Consider the following 6,557-nt stretch of genomic DNA (forward strand, 5'->3'; position numbering starts at 1 on the left):
TACTGAACTAAAGGTGCACATGGGTCTGAACGTGACTTCATTTAAAGCGCCCATGTTACTCCATCTCAACACACACGCACACACACACACACACACACACACACACACCTACACCTGGAGTTGTGTTTTGTTTCATTCACACAAACCCTGCACATTTAGTTCTTCTCTCAAACAAGAAAACACTCTGTTCCACCTTGTGATGTCATGCAGTAAAACAGGAAGTGCTCCACTGTGTTCTAGAATCATTGGGATAATGTCAGTCCTGGAATTGTCTGTCTCTACTGAACTAAAGGGAAAAGGAGCTGTTGAGAACCACCACTTCATGACATCACAAGGTGGAACAGAGCATTTGGAGGTCTGGAGATGTAGACAGACTCATAATGCAGGTTTACTCAAACATGTGAGAATGAAACAAAACACAAGTCCAGATGTGTTTTTGAGGAGGAAACAACATTGTAACATGACGTAAATCTCACAGGAGTCACTTTAGTGTCATACAAGGCCTTTTCAATCCAACATATTCAGCATTCTGTTTATTTTGATCACTTTTATCTGGTGATTGTGTGACCAGTGTGAAGTTCCCGATACGTTGGACTTTAGAGATGTATAACACACTTCCGTTTGAAATGGGGAATAATGGCGTGTTTTTGCCTGGGAGCACAGAATAATGAAATGAAAAAATGAAACCTGGATTCAGTGAGTCTCTTTCTAAAGACTATAGATACATGCACAGACTAGAGAGTGTGTGCGTGCATGTGTGTGTGTTCAGTGAATGTGTGTTTGTGTGTGCCGTGAATGTGTGTGTTCAGTGAATGTGTGTTGAGTGAAAGTGTGTGTGTGTGTTGAGTGAAAGTGTGTGTGTGTGTTGAGTGAAAGTGTGTGTGTGTTGAGTGAAAGTGTGTGTTGAGTGAAAGTGTGTGTGTGTTGAGTGAAAGTGTGTGTGTGTTGAGTGAAAGTGTATTGAGTGAAAGTGTGTGTGTGTGTGTTGAGTGAAAGTGTTGAGTGAAAGTGTGTGTGTGTGTGTGTGTTGAGTGAAAGTGTGTGTGTGTTGAGTGAAAGTGTGTGTGTGTTGAGTGAGTGTGTGTGTGTTGAGTGTGTGTGTGTGAGTGTGTGTGTGTGTGTGTGTGTTGAGTGTGTGTGTGTGTGTGTTGAGTGTGAGTGTGTGTGTTGAGTGTGTGTGTGTGTGTGTGAGTGTGTGTGTGTGTGTGTGTGAGTGTGTGTGTGTGTGTTGAGTGTGTGTGTGTGTGTGATGTGTGTGTTGAGTGTGTGTGTTGTGTGTGTGTGTGTGAGTGTGTGTGTGTGTGAGTGTGTGTGTGTGTGTGTGTGTGTGTGAGTGTGTGAGTTGAGTGTGTGTGTGTGTGTGTTGAGTGTGTGTGTGTTGAGTTGTGTGTGTGTGTGTGTTGAGTGTGTGTGTGTGTGTGTTGAGTGTGTGTGTGTGTTGAGTGTGTGTGAGTGTGTGTGTGAGTGTGTGTGTGTGTGTGTGTTGAGTGTGTGTGTGTGTTGAGTGTGTGTTGAGTGTGTGTGTGTTGAGTGTGTGTGTGTGTTGAGTGTGTGTGTGTTGAGTGTGTGTGTGTGTGAGTGTGTGTTGAGTGTGTGTGTGTGTGTTGAGTGTGTGTTGAGTGTGTGTGTGTGTTGAGTGTGTGTTGAGTGTGTGTGTGTTGAGTGTGTGTGTGTGTGACAGGTTTGGAGGATTCTCATGTTGGTGTGGTTTGGTCACAGCTTCTGTCAGTAGAAGTGACACTTTTACTCTGATCAAGAAGCAATTTGAAGAAAAGGAGAAAACAGTTTTAAATCCACAGACATGGACATCACACTGGGAGAGTTCTGTCCACAAGTCACTTCAAGTCTTCTCTGTTCACACTTACGTCACAAACCAAGAAGACGTTTGGAAAGATGGGATTAAAGCTCTCCAGGCCCAGTTGTCTTCATCTCCGTGTCGTTGGAGTGTTCCGTTCTGTTCGGCTCATCAACAGTTCCAACCACACCTCAGTTTTCATCTTTTCCTCCCGGACACACAGCTCTGACTGCACTGCTGCATGTGATTAGAAGAGATGAGGGGCTCAATTCCAGCACATGCGTCTGCAGTCTCCATCACATTTCCTTCAGTGGGTTTGATCACAGTCGGGTGAGTCCAGCGTTGGGAAATACACCTGAAGTCGTCATCGCGTGTTTCCAAACGTCTTCCTGGTTTGTGACATGAGGGTGAATAGTCTATTTACAAATACTTTTCTGATGCTGTACAAAAATGTTGCTAGGTAATAGTTCTGGATTTCCCTAGTGTGATGTCATGATTTCCAGGAAGTCTTTTGAAAACTAAAAATAGCTCATATGTGATCTTAAGTGTGTTGTAATATTCACTAGTCGGGCCTGTCGTGGGCACTTTAACATCCACTCAGATCCCACTCCTGACTTGAGCTCATGAGTCAGGTCATGTGTGGACCTGAGCCTTTATCTTTTGGTTTCTGCTTTGAGTTGGAGCGTTATTTTGAACTTTTCTTTCAAAAACATTTCCACACAACTAGAACTTCTCCGTTATTATGGCTTAGGACTTGACATTGGAATTCTGGATGTCCTTTTTTTTCATTTTTGGAAATCTTCTGACTTCAGAAAGAACATTTAATATTAAGTCGTTTTGTATTTTTGCTCTCACAGAATTTTTGAACTACATGGCCTGTACCTCAATGCTGTTTTAGCTCAGACAGGATGAGAGGATGAGCTGCGTTCACTCTTTCACACGTGTGTCCAGTGAACATGGGGAGTTTGATGTCTCGTCCAGGCCTGTGTGATCATTACTGCAGCCACTTGTCTTTCAGTGTATGAAAGATGGAACTATTTTGGGGTTCAATATTTATCGTGTGATCTCGTTCCAAATAGGAAGTGTTCATGGAGGCACTTCCAGCTCCATTCACTCCAGGTCCAGTTCACTTAGTATTGAAAAAATACTCCTCTCTTTAACTGCTGCTGTGACCCTTGTTATTTTCACTTCAGATGTTCACATTAAGTCCCTCTACATGATCCTGGGGTTTTATTTCTCTATTCTGTCCATAAATAAATTCCTATTCCTAATAAAAATCCTCCTCCTCCAAACGGAGGATCTTAAATATATTATTTAGATGAGATTAAATGACAAATTGTAATCTGAAATTTGCACTTTGAATTAAATTTTCACTTTTTCTTCTAAAAATGCTTTTTGTTTTTGAACAAAGACTTAATTTTCCCCTTGAATAAACTGGAGAACCGGAGAAGTGAGAATGAACAAACACACAGTGAAGCAGTTTTGATCAGATGGAACATTTCTTTAAAGTGAATCGTGTCATTTATTAATGGACTTCTAATGCTCAAAGCTCAGGCTTTTTAACAGAGTTTAATGACATTTGCTTAGGATGTAAACTGTAGCTCTGAAAGTGGTTTCCCTCTGGAGATGTTTTAATAATAGACCTTATTATACACTGTGACTGCGTCGACAAATCACACTAAACTCAAACTGAGCTGAGTTTGTTCTTCCAGCGCTGCTGTCATGTCACTAAATGAGCAAACACATGAAAACTAGAGATGCATCCATACAAATACTGAAGTAGAAAATACTTCATTGAGCTGTTAATGGTGAAGATCGGGTATGAGCACATACGTAGAATCATAGGATCAATGATGGAATCAGAAGTGAATGTGTGCATCTCTACTTAAACTATGCATGAGTGTAAAATCTCCTCTTTGTGTTCTGTTTAAAGAGTTTTGGACATGTTTCACAGTGAGCGCTGAGACCACGATGAGAACATGACAGACGCACAAAAATAAACACTTCTCTAAACAAACGGTGTGCCCTTAGAAAAAAGAATTCATACATTTGTGGAAATTTGTACATTTGACTTTTGAAATGTTTTAATATTTTGTGCAAATACAAAAATCAAGCACTATTTTCAAGAGGCATTTAAAATGACTAAAGTCTTTTATAAAGTATGAACTATTATTCATGAAGACATTACTTTGGAGAAATTTAGACCAGTAAACCCAAACTGTACCTGAGATTTGTATTTTCGACTGAAATGACAAAAAGAAAGAGCGTGGGGTTAAAGGGAATCTTGAGTTTAGTTGAAATGTATAAGTGTAATAGTTTTGTGGCTGCAGAACGTTTGGCAGTAACTTCCTTAATTCCACTAAATGTGTTGCTTTTGTGTTTGGAACTATTGGTTTGTAAAATGAATGTGTATATATGAATTGGGGCATATGGATTTATTTGTATAGTTTTGGATTTTGAAAATATGATGCCATTTCAGAAATGTAACTTTAACATTTGCAGCTTTTTAATAACGTAGAAACATTTTGGACTTTTCTTTCTTTTAAGAGCTGTGGAGAAACGATATAAAGGAGCTGCTTTGATTCTCAGCTGCTCATGTGTTGGAAACAGTGACATTCTGAAACAGCTGAGACTTGTAGTTTATGTTTTGTCTGTAGTTGAATTCAAGTTGAAATGGCTCCGACTGTAAACAGCAATTTGTACTAAATCTGCCCTGTGCATAAACGTGATTCTGACAAAGCTGTGTGTTTGGTTTTGTTCTTAAGCACATGACTTTTATTTTTAGATCAATGTAAAGAGCAAAGATTTATCTAATATATAATAAACATTAAAGGAGACATCGCAAAACTCACATTTCAGAGCTTTAAACCATATTATCGAACTCCTGCACCCACGTTTTGTTGTCATTAAATGAAATCGTAGAAAATAATTTAGGTTTAAACTAATGGGTTTAACATGAGTGACCTTCACGTGGCACCGTGTTCTATTCAAGTGTAAGATCTAGATACACATCAGAGGAGGGACCAAGTCTCAAGTAAACTTCTTTGACCTCAAGTCTGAGTCAAGTCCAAGTCGTCTGCTTTGAGCTTCAAGTCATTTCAAGTCTTTAAGGCAAAACAGTACCAAATATAGCTTGCTAATTTTTCCTTTTTAAATTTCTTGACAAGAGTGCAAATTATTTAGGTCAAAATAGAAAGAATTTAGATTTAAGAGTGCTTAATAAATTATTTTATTGTGTAGTTTGCACTGAAATAGAAGGATCATGTTCTCTGTAGTTCCCTCTGTTTTACTGTATTGTACTGTATATTACTGTACTGTACTGTACTGTATATTACTGTACTGTACTGTATATTACTGTACTGTACTGTATTGTACTGTATATTACTGTACTGTACTGTACTGTATACTGTACTGTATATTACTGTACTGTACTGTATTGTACTGTATACTGTACTGTACTGTACTGTACTGTATTGTACTGTATATTACTGTACTGTATATTACTGTACTGTACTGTACTGTACTGTATATTACTGTACTGTACTGTATTGTACTGTATATTACTGTAGTACATTTGATGATATCACATCACAGTATCTCAGTTACATCCAAAGTAAAAAACAGAAGTGGGAGCGACATGTTCCACTTTATTCCTGTAAAATTAAGAATCACATTTATCAACTGTAAAGAGAACATTTTCTAAAAACAGATATTTTTTAGGAGAAGCATCAAGTCTTCTTAAGTCACAGGCCTCAAGTCCGAGTCAAGTCCCAAGTCACTGATCTTCAAGTACAAGTCAAGTCCCAAGTCTTTGTCTATTTTATCAAGTCTCAAGTCCTAAACATAGTGACTCAAGTCTGACTTGAGTCCAAGTCACGACTTGCAGGTCCCACCTCTGGTATAGATCATGGACATTTTCACCTTATCCCTGGTTTACTTTTCACTTCATATCATCAAAAAATGTCCTTGGAGATGTTTGTGAAAAATACTCTTTCTTCTAAATCCCCGTACATCATCATGTTCAGTGACACTGACAGTGGAAAAGATGTGACATGGATCAAATAGTAAAAATATGATGTGCCCAGACTCATGTTGTAGCTCCACAGCAGCTCATTCACTCATGTCAATGGAATAAACACACGTGATTCATTTAACTTCAGTTTGTGATTTTATTTTCAACAATCCACATTTCTGATCAGTCATTAACGTTAAAACATGTGAAGAGTGTTCAGGTCGTTTCTCTTCAGTCTCTTTTCTCTCTTTCATTAATACACTATTTTTAATTCAAATCCACAATACACAAACGTACAGTTTTTGAATCGTTATGACACTATGGATGAATCATCCAAATTAAACCAAATAAAGAAAAAGTATCAATGTAAATACATTCATATGTTAAGGAGCTCTGTAGTCGTTTCTCCTCTGAACTTGTGTTTGGACTGATTCATGTTTGAATCATCTTTATTCTCCTGGATTCAAGACGTCATTGCTCTGATCTGTTTTCAGCTCCACCAGTTCACGCGGCGCGCACACTTCCTTCTCCAGTTTGTCTTATTTCTTTTAGTAATTCTAACAATGCCCCATGGGTATTGTAGATTATAACAACAGCAGACACAAGCACTGTAGCTCTTTAATGAAGTGCTAATCAAGTGTTCAGTGGATTCACGCTAAACTGACAGGTGCTGCTCCTGTCACATCAGACTGATGTTCCTGAGCCCAGTGGTTCAAGTGTGTAACCCATGAGCTCAGGCTCACAGCAGCA

The 6,557-nt window shown here is 38.8% G+C and overlaps 1 long non-coding RNA gene across 1 annotated transcript; it reads left to right on the forward strand.

Annotated features, from left to right (window-relative positions):
• The first annotated feature begins 1,473 nt into the window (after positions 1–1,473).
• LOC129411900 (uncharacterized) lies at positions 1,474–4,534 on the forward strand. Its single transcript, XR_008633489.1, has 2 exons — positions 1,474–1,538; positions 1,621–4,534. It is a non-coding gene; the product is annotated as an uncharacterized LOC129411900 (long non-coding RNA).
• Positions 4,535–6,557: the final 2,023 nt, after the last annotated feature.

The sequence above is a fragment of the Boleophthalmus pectinirostris genome, unplaced genomic scaffold, assembly GCF_026225935.1.
Source record: "Boleophthalmus pectinirostris isolate CB_2022bp ecotype Guang Dong unplaced genomic scaffold, ASM2622593v1 HiC_scaffold_6, whole genome shotgun sequence".
NCBI lineage: Eukaryota > Metazoa > Chordata > Actinopteri > Gobiiformes > Gobiidae > Boleophthalmus > Boleophthalmus pectinirostris.